General features: G+C 42.2%; 1 long non-coding RNA gene across 1 annotated transcript; it reads left to right on the forward strand.

Annotated features, from left to right (window-relative positions):
- The first annotated feature begins 1,538 nt into the window (after window positions 1–1,538).
- On the forward strand, window positions 1,539–17,870 carry LOC122460390. The gene is made up of 3 exons (XR_006281666.1): window positions 1,539–1,838; window positions 14,794–14,797; window positions 17,860–17,870. It is a non-coding gene; the product is annotated as an uncharacterized LOC122460390 (long non-coding RNA).
- The last annotated feature ends 2,514 nt before the right edge of the window (window positions 17,871–20,384 follow it).

A 20,384-nucleotide genomic window follows, 5' to 3' on the forward strand; every position in this document is an offset into this window, starting at 1 on the left:
TCAAAATAGAACCAAGCAGGTCCCATTCAAGATAAGCTTGACCAGTGCCTGAGCTGTTCATAAACTGTTCTAATTCACACAAAGTTAGCTTCAGGAGGCTATGTACATTGATATTGCAAAATCTGCAGGGTTGCTGACTACCATAGCTGATATCCTGGAAGCATCAGCAGCTTTAACTGAAGATGAGTGTTCTCTCTGTTCCTTGGGACAGTAGTTAACAAGGAACAGCAAGGAAAATACTGTGTTTTGAATGACAAATTTTTTGGCTAATTACACTGATTTCTGAGAACCTGAATATGCTTACTTGAGAATGCCAATGTCAGTGTAGGACAGATCAATCTGAAAAGGTTAAACCATCATTTGCAGTCAAAACTGGAAACCAAATTAATATAAGTAACTGTGTAAAATATCCACAACCTTTACTGCTGGGTAATTCTGAAATAAAATTGCTAGCTGCTGTCCTTATTGATACATCAAATGTAATTTGCAAAAAATATCCAGTGCTATCTTTAGCTTCATGATGTGACATTTGATCCCATAGTATTATCTTTGTCAAGTGTTTGATACCCATCATTCCACTGGAAAACTACAATGGCAATAGATAACTTGCAGTGGTCCTTATGACATTTCCTTCCCTCTACACCATACTGAACCTTAAAACTCTGTGGCTTCTCTCCCTCATGACATCATTCCCTTCATTATATACATATAAGGTTTGATGACAATGAAGAAAAAGGATTTGATTACGTTTAAAGGTTCAGGACACAAAGTAACATCACAATTACAGAATGATATACATAGGCCTTTCCATGGTTCTTTTTTCTTCTCCAGTGCAGCATGGTAAATTATGTTTTCTCAGTGCAACTTTAAATTTGCATATCGCGTGACCTTACCAGAAAGAGTATTTCTGTGTGGCCTTGAGAATGCCCCAGAGGAGAAGGAAGAGCATTTCATACTAATGAGAGTACTTCAGCAGTTGTTTGACTCATTAGGAATCCAGGAATGTCACCCACTGTTGAGTGATACCATCATTGCCATCACCATGCTCTGTGTTCCTAAACTAGAAAGCCAGAGAAATGCCTACATGGTAAATAAATCTAAGGCAAGAGCCTTGGTGATGAAAGAGAGGAGAAAGCTTTGATATCACTAAAAAGATCTAGATACATTTGAAAAATTTGGCTCAACGCTTACTGATAAGAGTGTTTGTTCCTTGTTCCCAGACTCCGACATGAATGGACCCAGAAGCTGGAAGGCCGAATAAAAATGCTACAAAAGTCCTGTGGAGAGCAGGAAGCACAGATGTCCCTATTATCAGTTGAAACATTTCAGCCAATAGATAAAACAGCTGCATAAAGTTACTATTGGAAGATAGGTTTCAGAGTAGCAGCCATGTTAGTCTGTATTCGCAAAAAGAAAAGGAGTACTTGTGGCACTTTAGAGACTAACAAATTTATTTGAGCATAAGCTTTCGTGAGCTACAGCTCACTTCATCGGATGCATTCTACAGCTCACTTCATCCAATGCATTCACTGAATGAATCCGATGAAGTGAGCTGTAGCTCACGAAAGCTTATGCTCAAATAAATTTGTTAGTCTCTAAGGTGCCACAAGTACTCCTTTTCTTGTTGGAAGATAGGAAGTATTGGTCCTGATTCTGATTTCATGTATACCATTGTTAACCACAAGTAACTCCACTAAACTGGTGAGAGATCAGAATCAGGTCCATTGTTTCTCAAGAGCTCAGCCTGCTCCAAAAGCTACTGTAGGTAATAGTAAAACCCTGTAGAATTTCAATAAGTATTACAATGAAGATGCAAGACTATAGTACATGATTGCCAAGTATCATCAGTTCTACATGATATATCATTTTGATGCAGAAGGACTTAGCTTTGCATTTTGAAGTGCGACATAAACACACATAGGAAAGAAGATCACTTATTTAATGGGTTTAATACATTCAGATGCCTGGGGGTGAAGTTAACTTGAGCAGTTTGCACATTTCCACTTACCGAGATCAAGCATACTGTGCCTGACTTAATGTAGATACATGCTGTTCTGTCTGCTTTGATGAGCCGCCTGTGAAGTGAGATAAGAATTACTGTGTCAGCAGGTTAGAAGTAGCAAAAAAAATGGAATCAGGAAAAAAAGAATGAGCACTTTTGGTCAAAATACAGGTGATTTTCCAAATCTTCATTTTTAAGTCAAGGGAATAAAGGATTTTGGCCTTGGTGTGAGTTAGATAAGAACAAGGTTATGAATTAGCATCAGGAATGTCTGGGTAGGAGAGTAAAGAAATTGAAGTTTGAAGCAGAGGCAACAATGCAATGTATCACAGTATTCATGCTCCACAGCGTATCACTCACCAATCTGAGATAACGCAAACACTTGCTGCATTTTCTTTAAAAAGAAAAAATAGGACAGATGAAAGGTAGTGAAATATGGATTAATGATGCATAAGAATATTTCTGTAGCCACTCTGACACTTTGGCAATTCTTGGATTACTTCTTGTGCATAACAATCTATTAATCACAGGTTTCAGAGTAGCAGCCGTGTTAGTCTGTATTCGCAAAAAGAAAAGGAGTACTTGTGGCACCTTAGAGACTAACAAATTTATTAGAGCATAAGCTTTCGTGAGCTACAGCTCACTTCATCGGATGCATTTGGTGGAAAAAACAGAGGAGAGATGATGATGTTGGTGATGGCTTATCTTAAGTGATCACTCTCCTTACAGTGTGTATGATAAACCCATTGTTTCATGTTCTCTGTGTATGTGTATATAAATCTCCACCAAATGCATTCCACCAAATGCATCCGATGAAGTGAGCTGTAGCTCACGAAAGCTTATGCTCTAATAAATTTGTTAGTCTCGAAGGTGCCACAAGTAATCTATTAATCATTTCAATTCACTGTATTGACTGCCACTTGCTGGAAAACAGTGCACAAATGCAAAGAGTTACTTCTATAGCAAAGCCGAGCCTTATTCTCCTTAACCTTGCACCCTGTGTAGTCATTTACATCAGAACTAACAGAATGTAAATGTTACCAAAACCAGCATGTTAATGACTACAGCTGGTCAAAACCTGGAATATCTATTCCATGGGAAATGGACATCATGAAATTTGTTTTTGTTCTGAATTGGAACTAAAGCAATTTTTTCAAACTTTCCCACAAAACAACATTTTTGAAAAATATTGTTTGGGGTTAATCGAAGCATTCAGGTTTGATAAAAGTCTAACATGTCATTCAGATTTTGGCTTTTTATCTCATAATTTAGACTATAAAATAAAATAAATTTCAAATAAAGTCATTTTGAAACAAAACTCCCCAAATGTCCCATTTTGAAACACATTTTTCATTTTTTTAAACCAAATTTCGACAAAAACAATACATTCCGGCAGACAGTTTCTCTTTTGACAAAAGGTACATTTTCAGAAGGAAAATGTTCTGTCAGAAATTTTTTGACCAGCTCTAGTAGTGACTTGCACCAACTTTTTTACAAGGGTAATGCACTCCACAAAGTACAAGGCCCTCTTTTGGGCCCATCCCAACTGATATGTACTGTGATTGCATGCTTTTCAGCAGACTATGAACTTAAAAATCATCAATATGCTGAGTTATAATAAAGGTGTAGTTGCTTTTAACTGTGCAATATAAGTCTCCTCCTTGTGTGCTCATTTAACCCAAATACTTGTTGCATTTCCTTTCTTTTTTTTTAAAAAAAGGGATAGGCTAAATGAAATGTAGTGGAAAATGAATTAATGATGCACAAGAATATTTCTGTAGCCACTCTGGCAATTCTCTATTACTTGTGTAAATTATTAGGAACTCAGTTCTGTGTTTTGATTTAAACAAAATAACTTCCTGAGGGCTTCCTATTCCATTCTGTATAAATTCTTATACTGACTTCATCACCATCAATTTAAGACAACTTTCCTCTCGTATGGCAAATTAAACAGGATTTGAACCTGCACCCATTTACACACAAAAAACAAATTCCAGCCACCCTTCCACTAAGCTGCTATGGATGTCTATAGGAGGTGAGATCTGATAATCTATGAGAGTAGGATTCCCTTTCTACAGCCCTCTGTCCTGACTGGCCACTCACATTTTTATAATGTTGCAGTTCACTAACATTAATAGGGGTTATTTGCATCTTATATTTGGTGTGAGAGGAGAATCAGGCCCTTTGTGTTTATATAAGGTCAACTGATTCTTTTCTATTAAATTTCTTAATGAAAATATTTCTAATGTACACTAGGAGTTTTATTGAATTATATCTGGTTGCTTAGAAAGTTAATAGTAACATTATGTGAGGCAGCTGAAAAGACTAAATGAATGAGAGCAATCCGCACATTCGTTTAGGAATTCAGCACTCTCTAGAGAGTCCTGGAGACCCACATGATGCCCCTGAGCACTAGAGTTTCCATTTGGATCTCTGAGTGGGCTGAGGGATGTGTAAAATCATTTCTGTTGCAAGCAGATAGCATCATATTGATTACATATCCAAGGAGTCTCATGAGCATTGTTTATGCCAGCAAGTATACAGAATGTATTTCACTTGTGAAATGTGCTCATGATACATTCATTGCAGGAGAGTATGCACATAGCTGGCATGAAAAGCTAAAATCCTCCCACTTCTAGTCAAAATGCAGTCCTTTGGAGAATCTGAGTGTACATGCATTAGAGGCACTTATCTGTCCCAACACATTTTACAAGACAGCAGTATCTTAGCAACCCTACAGGATTGAGCAGCAGCTACTTTTAGCCACCAAATACATATGTTCTGCCACTTTTTTGGTGCTACTATACATAAGGGCCAGTCTGAGAAAAGAATCAAGTGCTAGAAATTATTAAATTTAGGAACCAGATGTAGCTTTACATAATGGACTCGGCTATGGACAAAACCCAAGGCAAAATGTTATACCAGCACTTTAGATCGTGCCCTCTGCTTTGCAATTATTAGCAAACATCTTTGAAAGCAGCAAGCATAGTTTTTGTGAAAAATTAGTCAAAACAATTCCAGCTGGAATGGACCATCCAAAAAATTGTGTCTCACTCATCTCACTCTCAAAAAAACCCAACAAAACACAAAAACACAGATTATACAACATGTGTAATCTGAGCCTAAAGGATTTTCCATTAGTTATATGCTATGCCTATAATTAAGGGCATCTACATGACATACTATTTCTCACTTGAAATTCCTACGTTCTGTTAGGATACATCTGCACTGCAGTTAAACACCCGCAGCCAGCCAGGGCTCAGGCTGCAGCCTGACTCTGGGATCCTCCCATCTCTCAGGGTCCTAGAGCCCAAGCTCCAGCCCAAGCCCAAATGCCTACTACAATTAGACAGCCTTTTACCAGAGCCTTAGCCTGAGTCAGCTAAGGGCCAGTCACAGATGTCTAATTGCACTGTAGACATACTTTTATTGACTATAGGCCTTATCCTTAAGCTATGTCTACACTAACCCCCAAATTGATGCTCTGGGGATCGATGCACCAGGGTCAATTTAGCAGGTCTAGTGAAGACCCGCCAAATCGACCGCAGATCGCTCTCCAGTCGACCCCAGTACTCTACCTCAAACAAGAAGAGTAAGGTAAGTCAACAGGAGAGTGTCTCCTGTTGACCCAGCGGTAAGTCAGCCTAAGCTATGTCAACTCCAGCTATGTTATTCACGTAGCTGGAATTGCGAAGCTTATGTCGACTTACCGCGCTAGTGTAGACATAAACTAAAAGTACTTACTACCAGACATTGACTTCAGCAGGAAAACTCCTGGCAGTAAGCATTACTTTAAGATGTGTTTGCAAGATCAGGCCCATGATAATCATTTTCCAAAGCAGTTCATTGTAGTATCAGAGAATTATAGCTTCAAAGGAAGAATTAGTAGCAGGAGCAGATGAACTCTCAAGAAATAAAGATCCAGTAAAGATATTATCTCACTCAATTTGTATCTCTAAAGTGTTTTTCTAAGAGGCATCAGTAGGTCTTTGAAGGAACACTGTTAAATTTCACCCAAAAATACAAAATCTGTAAAAACTCACTTTACTATTAATTCTCCCTCTCTCATATACACACACCCACACACAGTGGAAACTTAAAAGAAAGAAAGAAAGAAAGAAAGAAAGAAAGAAAGAAAGAAAGAAAGAAAGAAAGAAAGAAAGAAAGAAAGAAAGAAAGAAAGAAAGAAAGAAAAAGCTAAATTTCTCTCCTGTTGTGTTTACAACTCAACCACTGAGACCCTGTACTAAGATATGAGAACCTGAATGTGAAATTAATTAGAACCTGGCCAGAATGTAACTGATAGTCCATTCTATTATCCTTGAGAACAATGCAAAAAACAAAGTAAAAGAAACTCCTTAAGTTCAGTAGTGAAAAATAAGTTTTCAAAATTCATTTAGTTTGAATATCTGTAAATATAGGAAGATTTTTTTAATTAAAATAAAAAACCCCAACAGGTCATGTTTAACCTGACAGGCTCCTTTAAACATACCTTAATGCTAAAGAAACAGGTTTTCTACACAATTTTATTAACATTTTATTTTTGTCTGAAATCCCATTCTAGTTAAACTGTGGATTGTGCTTAGAGTTTTTGGGTACAAAGTTTGCATCTGTACCTAGCTAAGAGAACAATATCACCTGTGGAGTGATCACTTGCAACTTCTGAACATAATCTTTTGGGAAAGGACCTGCAGTTGCTCTAGTGACTTCTGAATCTTAAGTCATGTCTGCACTCCAGACACTGCAGTTAGTATATCACTTGTACGCATGCTTACTTGGCTTCTTGCATCAGCACTACGCAAACTCACAAAGAGTGCTTGTGATGATGCACACTGTAGTGCACTATGGGTAGATATCCCAGTGTGGAACCTGCCACCATCCAGCACAGCGTCTATTCAGAAACTTTTGGCAATGCACGGTGGGGCAGAAATGAGTCACGCAAGGTTGACTGGGAACAAGGGGTTAACTTGCCAGCATGCAACTGTCTCTATCCCATAATATCAACTATATCCCATAATTCTTGCATCTTAAAAAAAAAATCACCATGAACCCAGGAGGCTCTCCTCATTGTCACCATCTTGGACAGAAGCGTGGAGCCTGCACAGCTCTGTAGTAACAAAACCACAGCACAGAAAATCCTGTGCAATTTAAAAGCAAATACATTAAAAACTTAAATGAATGGAATAGAACTTACGGGGAAGAGCATTCATATCTATTTTACCTACACAAAGAGCAATCGTGGTTTTCACACATCCATGTATGTGAAGCTATAGTTGTCCTTAATGTCCCCAGGGTGGAGTGATGGGGTAGGGATGTGGCCCTTGATACCATGTAGAATGTTAAGGGGGTTTTGGGAGGTGCTGTAATGGATTTCTCCATGGACTGCAAAGGAAAGTGAACCTGTGATTGTTGAACCTGCAGGTCCACAAGAGTGTCTGCAACTAGCGTGGGACAGATGCTGGAGGACCTTAGGTCTGATCTACACTACAAAGTTAGGTCGATGTAAGCTACCTGGCATTGACATAGTTGTGCATTTATCTAAACTTAAGTATGTCTCCCACAGATATAAGTGCCCCTTTACAGCGACACAATAGCCCCAGCTCTCTGAGTGGCCTTGAGCCATGGTTGATGTACTGAGGTCGACAGCACAAGTCGAAATGCTGTGTTACCTACACAAACCCTAACAGTCCTCCATCACCTGTCCCATAATGCCCAACACTGACCACTCTGGTCACAGTTATGAACTCCACTGTCCAGGGGTTATGAAGACTGGAAGAATCCACATTGTCTCCCCCTGCACTTTAAAGCCCCAAGAGCTTTTAAGATGCATTTTCCTTATTGTCTAGCTTGGGGAGCATAGCTAGCAGCAATCCATCATTGTGTGCAACTGCTCAGCTGACCGTGCCGGCTACACACTCCAGAAGCACCTACTTTGGAGTAGACAGGAGATATTGATCTCCTGGGCCTGCAGGGCAAGAGGCTGTGCAAGGGCAGTTATGGACATCTTCAAGCAGATGCAGGGGATGCAGGAGAAGAGGTACAACAGGGACTCGCCAAAGTGCCATGTGAAAGATGAGTAACTGCAGCAGGCATATCAGAAGGCCAGGGAGGCCAACAGTTGATCTGGTGCTGAGACACAGGCCTTCCGTAATACAGAGAGGTGCATGCCATATTTGGAGACATGAGCACCACCCTATTCTCCATCATGGGTACCTCTGAGGATCTCAAGCCACAGGCCCCTTGTACAAACAGCAAGGACAAGGAGGTGAAGGAAGGATGGACCTGCAAGATGGTCTAGTTGTGCTGTGAGCCAGGACCTGTTTGAGACTTCCCCACAGTTCAGTCAGTCTTGGCAATCAAGCAAGGGCAAGCCCGATACAGGGGAAAGAACTTCAGGTAAGTGTGTAATTCTATTTCCCATTACAATGATGTACTACTGATGGTGCCCCCAATTTAACAGGATACAACTATTGACTTTTTCATTAATCTACTCATACTAGAAGTAGTGGTGGTGATTTGCTTTTCATTCTGCTTTTCAGCTGTGAACCAGTTTATATATACAGGGATGTCCCTTGAATGCTCCTTAGAGATCTCGACGAAACTTTCATGGAGATATTCTGCAATCTGCTCCCAAACGTCTCTAGGGATGGCTGCCTTATTTCTTCCTCTGTGATAGGACACTTTCCCACACCAGGCAACATTAGCTTCAGCAGGCACCATTGCAATACACAGGCTAGCAGCATACAGCCCCAGCCTGTGGAAGATGGTACTAATATTCAGTGCCATTGCCCTATATTCATAATTGCTCATTTTTATGAAGCTCCCTCCTCATTTTCCTCATTCTTGGCATGCCCTACCCATCATGGCTGGAGCTGCGAGGGGCACCATACACAATCATTCCCAAACAGAAGTGTCAATATGCATGTCTTCTTTAAAACTTCAGGGGAGCAAGGGAAGGGAGTTCTGAATCTTAAGTTTCGATTTCCATGGTGACTATATTGACAATGGTACTTCTCTGTTTTATCTTCAGCTGCTGCTGTTGAGGTCTTGAGGGGTTCCCCCTCCACACCTATGGAGCACCTGAGCCAGATAAGGGGAAAAAAAGAAAAAAGAGGTTTTCTTGGGATAACATGTTCAGTGAGATCCTATAAGCCAGTGCTGCATCAGACTGTGAGCAAAGCATCTGGAATGTGAAGCTAGCCAGAGGAGATAAGAGTACACAGGAGAAAGTCCCAGCAGGAAGAGGAGAGGGAGATGTACCAGGACATAATGGGGCTTGTCTGGCAGCAGACACAGATGCTGAACACTCTTGTGGACCAACAGGTTCAACAATCACAGGCTTGGTTCCCGTTTCAGTCCATGGAGAACTCCCTTACAGTTACCTCCCTACACCCTCCCTCAACATTCTATGGAGTATCAAGGGCCACATCCCTACACCTACCACTCCGCCCTGGGGGAGAGTGAGGACAACCACAGGTTCACATGCACAGATTTGTGAAAGCCACGGTCGCTGTACGGGTAGGTAAAATGGACATGAATGTTCTTTCACCTGTTAAGTTCTGTTCCATATTCATTTAAGTTTTTAATGTATTTGCTTTTAAAATACACCGATTTTTCTGTGCACTGGTTTTGTTACTGCAGAGCTGTGCAGGCTCCATGCTTCTGTCAGAGATGGAGACAGTGGGAGAGCCTCTGGAGTTTGTGGGATTTAAAAAAAAACCCCACGAATTAAAGGAATATAGATGACATTATGGAATGGAGACTGTTGCACGCTACAAGTTGACCCTTTGCTCCCAGGCACCCTTGCATGCCTCATTTCTGCCATTCATTGCCAAAAACTTCCCAAAAGACAGTGTGTTGGATGGTAGTTGGTTGCACACTGGGATACCTGCCCACAGTGCACTGCAGTGTGCATCAACACAAGCACTCTTGGTGAGTATGCGCAGCACCGACACAAGGAGTCAAGTATTCCTAGGCACAAGAGTGGCAGATTTTATGCCAACGTAACTTGTGTGGACCAAAGTTTGGAGAGTAGGTATGGCCTTACAGTTGACAGAAGTAGTGCAGTATCTACCCTTCTGCTGCATTGACCTCAGTATATCAACTAGGGCTCCATGCTGCTCAGTGAGGTGGTATTTACAACATCACCATAATGGGGCACTTACATTAGTGGGAAACAAATGTACGTGTAGACATATTAGCCGCTAGGCTGATGCAAGGTGGCTTACATTACAAAGTTAGGTCATTGTAGACCAGGCCTTGGTATGTTTTCAAGGTAATGCTAATTTCAGTGCAGTTCTAGCAGGGATTAATTTTGGCCCTTTGTACTGTGTTCTCAATTATGTGTACCAGCAGTTTTATATAGGGAGAAATGCTAGTAAGCGGAAAAAATGTACAATCAGTTTTACACACACAGGTTTCAGAGTAGCAGCTGTGTTAGTCTGTATTCGCAAAAAGAAAAGGAGTACTTGTGGCACCTTAGAGACTAACAAATTTATTAGAGCATAAGCTTTCGTGAGCTACAGCTCACTTCATCGGATGCATTTGGTGGAAAAAACAGAGGAGAGATTTATATACACACACACAGAGAACATGAAACAATGGGTTTATCATACACACTGTAAGGAGAGTGATCACTTAAGATAAGCCATCACCAACAGCAGGGGGGGGAAGGAGGAAAACCTTTCATGGTGACAAGCAGGTAGGCTAATTCCAGCAGTTAACAAGAATATCAGAGGAACAGTGGGGGGTGGGGTGGGAGGGAGAAATACCATGGGGAAATAGTTTTACTTTGTGTAATGACTCATCCATTCCCAGTCTCTATTCAAGCCTAAGTTAATTGTATCCAGTTTACAAATTAATTCCAATTCAGCAGTCTCTCATTGGAGTCTGTTTTTGAAGCTTTTTTGTTGAAGTATAGCCACTCTTAGGTCTGTGATCGAGTGACCAGAGAGATTGAAGTGTTCTCCAACTGGTTTTTGAATGTTATAATTCTTGACGTCTGATTTGTGTCCATTCATTCTTTTACGTAGAGACTGTCCAGTTTGGCCAATGTACATGGCAGAGGGGCATTGCTGGCACATGATGGCATATATCACATTGGTAGATGCGCAGGTGAACGAGCCTCTGATAGTGTGGCTGATGTGATTAGGTCCTATGATGGTATCCCCTGAATAGATATGTGGACAGAGTTGGCAACTGGCTTTGTTGCAAGGATAGGTTCCTGGGTTAGTGGTTCTGTTGTGTGGTGTGTGGTTGCTGGTGAGTATTTGCTTCAGATTGGGGGGGCTGTCTGTAAGCAAGGACTGGTCTGTCTCCCAAGATCTGAGAGAGCGATGGCTCGTCCTTCAGGATAGGTTGTAGATCCTTGATGATGCGTTGGAGAGGTTTTAGTTGGGGGCTGAAGGTGATGGCTAGTGGCGTTCTGTTGTTTTCTTTGTTGGGCCTGTCCTGTAGTAGGTGACTTCTGGGTACTCTTCTGGCTCTGTCAATCTGTTTCTTCACTTCAGCAGGTGGGTATTGTAGTTGTAGGAATGCATGATAGAGATCTTGTAGGTGTTTGTCTCTGTCTGAGGGGTTGGAGCAAATGCGGTTATATCGTAGCGCTTGGCTGTAGACAATGGATCGAGTGGTATGATCTGGATGAAAGCTAGAGGCATGTAGGTAGGAATAGCGGTCAGTAGGTTTCCGATATAGGGTGGTGTTTATGTGACCATCGCTTATTAGCACCGTAGTGTCCAGGAAGTGGATCTCTTGTGTGGACTGGTCCAGGCTGAGGTTGATGGTGGGATGGAAATTGTTGAAATCATGGTGGAATTCCTCAAGAGCTTCTTTTCCATGGGTCCAGATGATGAAGATGTCATCAATGTAGCGCAAGTAGAGTAGGGGCATTAGGGGACGAGAGCTGAGGAAGCGTTGTTCTAAGTCAGCCATAAAAATGTTGGCATACTGTGGGGCCATGCGGGTACCCATCGCAGTGCCGCTGATTTGAAGGTATACATTGTCACCAAATGTGAAATAGTTATGGGTCAGGACAAAGTCACAAAGTTCTGCCACCAGGTTAGCCGTGACAGTATCGGGGATACTGTTCCTGACGGCTTGTAGTCCATCTTTGTGTGGAATGTTGGTGTAGAGGGCTTCTACATCCATAGTGGCTAGGATGGTGTTTTTAGGAAGATCACCAATGGACTGTAGTTTCCTCAGGAAATCGGTGGTGTCTCGAAGATAGCTGGGAGTGCTGGTAACGAAGGGCCTGAGGAGGGAGTCTACATAGCCAGACAATCCTGCTGTTAGGGTGCCAATGCCTGAGATGATGGGGCGTCCAGGATTTCCACACACCACACAACAGAACCACTAACCCAGGAACCTATCCTTGCAACAAAGCCCGTTGCCAACTCTGTCCACATATCTATTCAGGGGATACCATCATAGGACCTAATCACATCAGCCACACTATCAGAGGCTCGTTCACCTGCGCATCTACCAATGTGATATATGCCATCATGTGCCAGCAATGCCCCTCTGCCATGTACATTGGCCAAACTGGACAGTCTCTACGTAAAAGAATGAATGGACACAAATCAGACGTCAAGAATTATAACATTCAAAAACCAGTTGGAGAACACTTCAATCTCTCTGGTCACTCGATCACAGACCTAAGAGTGGCTATACTTCAACAAAAAAGCTTCAAAAACAGACTCCAACGAGAGACTGCTGAATTGGAATTAATTTGCAAACTGGATACAATTAACTTAGGCTTGAATAGAGACTGGGAATGGATGAGTCATTACACAAAGTAAAACTATTTCCCCATGGTATTTCTCCCTCCCACCCCACCCCCCACTGTTCCTCTGATATTCTTGTTAACTGCTGGAATTAGCCTACCTGCTTGTCACCATGAAAGGTTTTCCTCCTTCCCCCCCCTGCTGTTGGTGATGGCTTATCTTAAGTGATCACTCTCCTTACAGTGTGTATGATAAACCCATTGTTTCATGTTCTCTGTGTGTGTGTATATAAATCTCTCCTCTGTTTTTTCCACCAAATGCATCCGATGAAGTGAGCTGTAGCTCACGAAAGCTTATGCTCTAATAAATTTGTTAGTCTCTAAGGTGCCACAAGTACTCCTTTTCTTTTTACACACACAGAGACACACGCAAAGCTTCAATTGACATGTTATATTATAAATATTGGGTATTGCTTTAGCAGTGGTTTTATTAGAGCCTATCTAGTGATAAAGCAGTAACTTATGAATTGAACTCCAAAGCTTTATAGATACTCTGCTTTCATTCAATACGTGTGATTGCTGATTTTGTTCAGATGGTCCTATTTATAACAACACTAACCACCACCAAAAAGTTAGCCCAACCAGCAGCAACAAGGGCAGCTTAATATATAATATCAGAAGCAGCAGTTATTATCCACCATCTCAAATGAACAGCTAATAACCTGGAACTAAATCCCTTCAGGCTCCATTTATGATATGTACATACTTCTGCTGGAGTGATGACAAAATACTCCATTTTCTCAGGACTAATGACCCTTCTATAATATGTACTTTGGGGCTGACACTCCTATGGAATGATTCGTGTGTCAACAAAGTAACAGAGTGCAACCACATTTGGAAAAAGTTTTATGCCTAATTACGGGCCTGGGATTTCAGCACTTCTAGCCCAGAATAGGCCCCTCTGGAGCTCTATGAAAGCCGTGCAGCATGGTTTTGGTCAAGCAATTCTCTGCAGCTGGTTTGTTTATTTGGTTTTGATTTGGCTTTTAAGGTTCAATAGGAGCTCAGGATGGAGGTAATTAGGGTGATCAGATGTCCCAATTTTATAGGGACAGTCCAGATTTTTTGGGGCTTTGTCTTATAGAGGTGCCTATCATCCCCCACCTCAGTCCCAGTTTTTCACACTTGCTGTCTGCTTACCCGAGAGGTAATGAATATGTGATACTTCACTGTGTAGAAATGAGATACTAGAGACTATTACGTTTTGTTGGTTCCAAAATGTACTAAAGAACAGTCTGCCCTCATTATAATGAACACCCCAAAAGACAGACTTTTTTCAGCCCAAAGCACCTTTTGAAGAGGATTTCAAGCCTAGATACTAGTATGTCCTACAGCTTCCTGACATGGATTTTGACAGTGATGGGTTAATATATTTAGCACAAATAAAAAAAGATTAATGATGCAAACAACCAAGTACAGCTTCAATTGTATTAGCTATAGTGTTTGCCTTACTAGAGGTTTTGGCTACATCTCACAGAATCATAGGGGCGAACAGGAGTTGTTGATTATAAAGATGCAGACAAAAGGGACATGATGTGCCTGTAATCATCTTGCACTAATCATGTCATATGCTTAGGACACCTGCTCACATGAACACTCTGTCTACTAGAAAATCTGAGTATATACTAGCTACCTCACCTGTAAGACAGCTTTGAAAAGTACAGTGTTAGTACAGCTAGCTGGGAACTGTTCAACAAAATATTTTTTCATATAGAAAACGCTGATTTGTGAAAAATGAACTTTTCTGGTGAAAGTTACCAGTTCTGATGGCCCAGGATGGAATACTGGTCTGAAAGAAACTCCCAACCCCAGTGGTTAGGGCACTCACATGTGATGTGCAAGACCCAGGCTTAAGTCCCTACCTGATTCAGACCAAAGACTTAAACCTGGGTCTCCCATATCTCAGATGAGCGCCCTGAATACCAGGCTACTGGCTCTTCTGGGAGCTTCACTTGTCTGTGAAAATTTTTGGAAAAAGTCTTGGTTTTGTTCCACATCCTAAACATAGAAATGTTGAAATCTTGATATTTTCATGAAACAAAAATCTTGTTTTACATCCAGCTCCAATATTAAGGCCAAATTCTGCTTGATTTTCAATGGTACTATTGCTAAAAGCCCAGCCAATTGATTTTGATTACACTTGTGGTTCAATATTAAAAATGTTCATGCGGCCAAATACCCAAGTTTAGGCAATTTACTGTCTTAAATGAATGGAATATAGTAGAAAAAGGAAGTATGCATACAAGGGAAATATGGTCTCAATGGATCCTCTATAAGGTGGATCAGTGCTGGGTCCAGAACTAGTCCATATTTTTCATTAAAGACTTAGATAAAAATTGAGGATGACACAAGCTCAGAAGGGTTGCAAGCACTTTAGAGGATATGATTAGAATTTAAGACAAACTTAACAAGTTAGAGAAATGATCTCAAATCAGCAAGATGAAACTCAACAAACAAGTGCAAAGTACTACACTGAAGAAGGAAAAAAAATCAGATGCACAACTACAAAATGGGGAATAACTGGCTTTGGAACTGGAAAATAGGAAACCTGTCAAAGGCAAGATACACTTTCTTTCTCCTGGTACAAGTTTGGAGGTATCTGCACAGGCAACTTGTTTGGAATGTAATATTCAAAAGAGAAATAAGGAAAGGTATACCATTTTACCAGAAGAATAAGACAAAAAGCTGATTGATAAAATTTAGTCCTGGGCCGGGGGGGGGGGGGGAGAGATGTACAGCATGCTTTTAGCTATGATATAAATATAGGTGTGGGGGGGGAAGTTATTTTAGAGCAAATCTTCTGTGTAAGGTACACCGTGTTCTGAGAGAAACAGCTTCCTGGAGAGAGTGGTATGGAATCATAAAAATGTAGGGCTGGCAGAGACCAGTGGCACATTAGCCCAAGCTTCTCTTCTCTGTTCTCATGGCATTCAGCTCAGTCCTGGGTAGCCCTCCTGGGTGTGTCCTTGCAGTATGCAATCTTATGGTGAGAGAGGGAATATGCAGGTGAGGCATAAGAGAGCAAACTGACTGAAACAAAAACAAAAGAGAGGAGAGTGCGAATGACTGTGGCAGGACATAACACTAGGATGCACAGGATGAGACACAAGGAAGCCTATCCAAAAAGGAGTGCCAAAAAAGAAAAGTTTTGAACCATTATTTTATACCCTTCTCTGTACAAAAAAAGGGCATCTGAGATTATGAGTCTGACTAAATGTTTAAAAGTGCTCTGGTTTGTGCCATGTCTTCCATATTAAAATTGCTCTCCGGTTCTCTTTTGCTTGAGTTATACAAAATTTTAAACAGAGAGATAAGAAATTAACCCCCAAACCATTGTGCAGTATTGCTCACCTCTACACATTCAAAGTCATGAGCCAGGCCCCCCAGAAAATCATGAGATGCGTGGGTTTTTTTTAAAAAAAAGCCAAACAGATTTAAAAAACATTGGGAGCTTTATATTAGCTTTCTGGTTTTTGAGTTTAAGGTGCCTTTGGGTCACATTTTCAGGCTTTTCCTGCAACCGTAAAGGCTAGAAGCTTAGGGCCAGATTTTTACTAGGCACATTGAAAGTCTCAAGGTGCTTATCTGGCCCTTATTGTCATGGCCCCAGCTACACGGGCACAAGTTAAGCATGGGTCCTGGATTGGAGGGGACTCAAGAACATGGTCCGACTCCGAATCCAGCCTAGCGGTTGAAGGCCAGAAGCAGCAGTCTGTACCAGTGTCGCACACTGTCAGATCAGCTCAGAATTGAGCTTGATTAACTGTACTAGGTCAAAGCCACGTAAGCCAGCCAAATTAGGGTTAGTGGAACTGAGGCAGGAGTGGAGCAGGGGTTCAGGAACCAAGGCCGGGAGGCAGCAGGAGATGGGCTTGCTCCTGACCCTTAGTCTCCTGCTCAAGTATCAGGACTGCTTCGCAAGGTCTGTTTGCCATAAACAACCAGGGATCCACCTAGTTGTACAGACACCCTGCAGGTGTTTTTCCTAGGCCTTAAATAGTATGCCTGGGCCAATCTAGGAATACAGTTTGCTCCAGTAGTCAAAAATCTCCCTGGGTGGGACATCCAGTGGTGCTTGAACCCATAGGGCTTATAGGCTGCAGTTTCCCACTTTGCCTGAGTAGTCAGGTTGCAGTGTGGACATGGCAGCCAGCAGCAGACCCAGGTTTCAGATCCTCACACTTGTGCCTTATTTTTAAATGAAAGCTGAGATTCTCATAAAATCGCTAGACTCCAGAGCTGGGTATTTAAGGAGGGAAACAAAAGTACCAAATACCACAAGTCATGATACAATTGCCAGACCTTCCAATATCAATTGAGAGCAGCATACCCACATGGAATTGTTCCATTGAAAATACCAGTTGTTACTTTTCTCTGATCCAAAGCCAAACTGTTCTAACAGCATCATCTTGTGACACCTTCAAATGAGGCGCACATTAGCACCAAGCTTGCAGATCTTGCTGTTACAATACTTACCTACTTCACGGGTAAGGCAGATTAAATGTTCTGAAACCACAACATACTACGAATTTTAATTAAATGCACTAGCTATTTGGACATGATGCCTTTCACCATCTCTGACTATCCAGGCAACCATCATCCACACCTTTGTTACCTTTATCCATGACTACCATTATGGACTGTAGAGCTACTGCTGAAGTCCACCTGGGAGATCCAATCAGTGCAGAACACAAATTGTGACCACCAGCTTGATCATAGCAAACATGAACATCTAGCACTTATATACACTGGTTCAGTTGGTTTCAAGGTGCTGATTTTTAAGCCCTGAATGATTTGGGGTGCAGTTATCTCCCAGCCTCTTAAGATTGGCTGGGAAACATTTGCTGCCAGAACCTACGTTAGAATACTTTGACACTAGTTCTAATCTTGTTTACACCAGTGAAAAAGCCTGTGCATTCTACAGTTACTCCTGATTTACACTTTTATGTGAAAGAAGACTCAGGCCTTTCATGTCAACTGGCAGGACTTTTTCAGCTGACGGCCTTGATCTTTGAAATTCTTTCCCTCTTGGTGTCTATCACAGCCCAAATGTAGTAGCCTTCAGACTACAGAGCAGGACATGAATATTTTATTCAACTGGCAGAGCAACAGCGCTACAGAAATTAGTAAAATAATAATTCACTGTCCACTGATCTATTTAGATAGCATGAAAAGAATCAAATATGGATAGACATTCTTCGTAGCTTTATGGCCCCTTTGACAAAATTCCAAAGATATGTTAAAATCCAATTTACACAGAGTGAGTTTTCAATAAAATTTGCATCAAGGAAAGGAGAAAAGCAGAAAGAACTGAGTGGTTCAGAAAGACCTCAAGTACAAGATTCAAAATAAGTTGCAGGCAAACATTTAACATCGCTAAGGTTATGTCTTCAAATCAGAGTTTATGAATATCCAGGCTGCCTCAGGGCATGGCTACACTGCAGATGTAGAATGCCAGGAGTTAAACCAGCCCTCTGAGACCGCAGCAGGGAAAGCGCTGCCGCGTGTTCCCACTGTCAGCTGCAAGCGCAGTGGCAAGGCCACATTTGCGGCACTTGCAGCAGCATTGGGAGCCCTGTATTATGGGCAGCTATCCCACAGAGCACCTCTTCCCATTCTGGCGCTGTGGCTTGTGGGAAGGGGGTGGGGAGTGTAGGGCATCCTGGGTCCTATCCCAATGTCCCATGATGCATTGTTTCACATCCCAGCAATCCCTGTGCTTCCATCCACATCTGGCGCCATCTTTCAATGGTTTTTGTACTGCGTGCTCTGTCTTCCCTTTCAGTCTGCTGGAATGGATCCCGAACTTGTGAGGAATATGCTGATGGGTCTCACCAGCATGTCACAAATTGAAGTCGAGTTACTCCTTAAGCTACAAAGTGACAGTGAGAAGTCCAATGATGTTGTCGACTCACATAACGCATAAAACACGAGATTGCTTGTGGCATTCACGGACATGCTCACCACAGTAGACTGCCACTTTGGGGCTCGGGAAACAAGCAGTGAATAGTGGGATCACATCGTCATGCAAGTCTGGGATGACGAGCAGTGGCTGCAGAACTTTCGGACAAGGACTTTCATGGGACTATGTGCTGAGGGCGCAAGGACACAAGATTGAGAGCTGCCCTGCCGGTGGAGAAGTATGTGGCTATTGCAATCTGGAAGCTGAGAACTCCAGACAGCTACCAATCAGTCGCTAACAAGTTCAGAGTAGGAAAGTCAGCCATTGGAATCGTGTTGATGCAAGTTTGCAGGGCCATTAATTGCATCCTGCTCAGAAGAACCATGACTCTGGGCAACGTGCGTGACATTGTGGCTGGCTTTGCACAAATGGGTTTCCCTAACTGTGGAGAGGCCATAGATGGGATGCATATTCCAATTCTGGCACCAGACCACCTAGCCTCCATGTACATAAATTGGAAGAGTTATTTCTCAATAGTTCTTCAGGGACTTGTGGATCACCATGGGCATTTCATGGACATTAATGCAGGCTGGTCCAGAAAGGTGCATGATGCACGCATCTTTCAGAAAACGGGCCTGTTCAGGAAGCTGCAAGCTGGGACCAAAAGATCACCATAGGGGAAGTCAAAATGCCCATTGTGATCATTGGAGACACCGCTTACCCTTTAATACCATGGCTCATGAAACCATACAAAGGGAGCCTTGTCAGCAGCAAGGAGCGGTTCAACAACAGGCTGAGTCAGTGCAAAATGACTGTTGAGTGTGCTTTAGGCCGTTTAAAGGGCCACTAGCGCTGTGTATGGGAAGCTGTAAGGATTAGGGATGCCTTGAGGGAACAATTTGATGCTGAAAGCCACCAGTAATGTTTGGTGCCCTGCACGGGAGCGAAGTGCAGTAGTTCCAATGCTAGAAGGCATCTGTGTTTGCTATGTATGTTGCACTGACTTGCAGTGCCTGTTGCTTTCCTGGGCTACAGTATCTTTTCTTAATGCAATAAAGAATGTTTGCAAAGCCAAAAACTTCATTTATTGAAAAGAAACAACTGCTGGGGAAACACACATGGCATGATAGATGTGTGCTATGTGGGAGAAGGGAAGGGGATGGGGTGGGGAACAGGACAATCACAGATTTGCATATGTCCTGTTATCATATTCAGCCTTCCTGTCTGGAATGCCATGCAATGAATGCTGCACTTCAGGCTAGCTAAAATGCATGGTGATGGGGGTTGAGTGCAGTGAGTAAGGGTTGTAGTTTGCAGGGCTGGGTGGTGAAGCTACAGGTAGTGGTAAGAAACCAGATGTTGGGGGAAGTGAGTTGATGGTGACTTAGGGGCACAAGGAAAAGAGTTTTGGGACAAGGGCTGCATGGACACAAGGGCACGGATCTGCTCCGTCTGCAGTACTACGAGTGCCTGCAGCGAGTCCGTTTGGTGCTCCATAATGCTTAGGAGCCACTCAGTGCTTTGGTGCCAGCAATCTGCATTCTGCTGGTGGAGCCTCCTTTTGGAGTCCCACCACTTGTGTACTTTTTGATTTTCAGTAACTTCATGCAGAAGGTCCTCCTTGGTTTTTTGCAGCTGCTTCCTGATTCTTTCCAGCCTTTCGGCTGTTGATAACAAGGACAGCTGGGAGCTCAAGG

Source organism: Dermochelys coriacea, chromosome 5 (assembly GCF_009764565.3).
Source record: "Dermochelys coriacea isolate rDerCor1 chromosome 5, rDerCor1.pri.v4, whole genome shotgun sequence".
Lineage (NCBI taxonomy): Eukaryota > Metazoa > Chordata > Testudines > Dermochelyidae > Dermochelys > Dermochelys coriacea.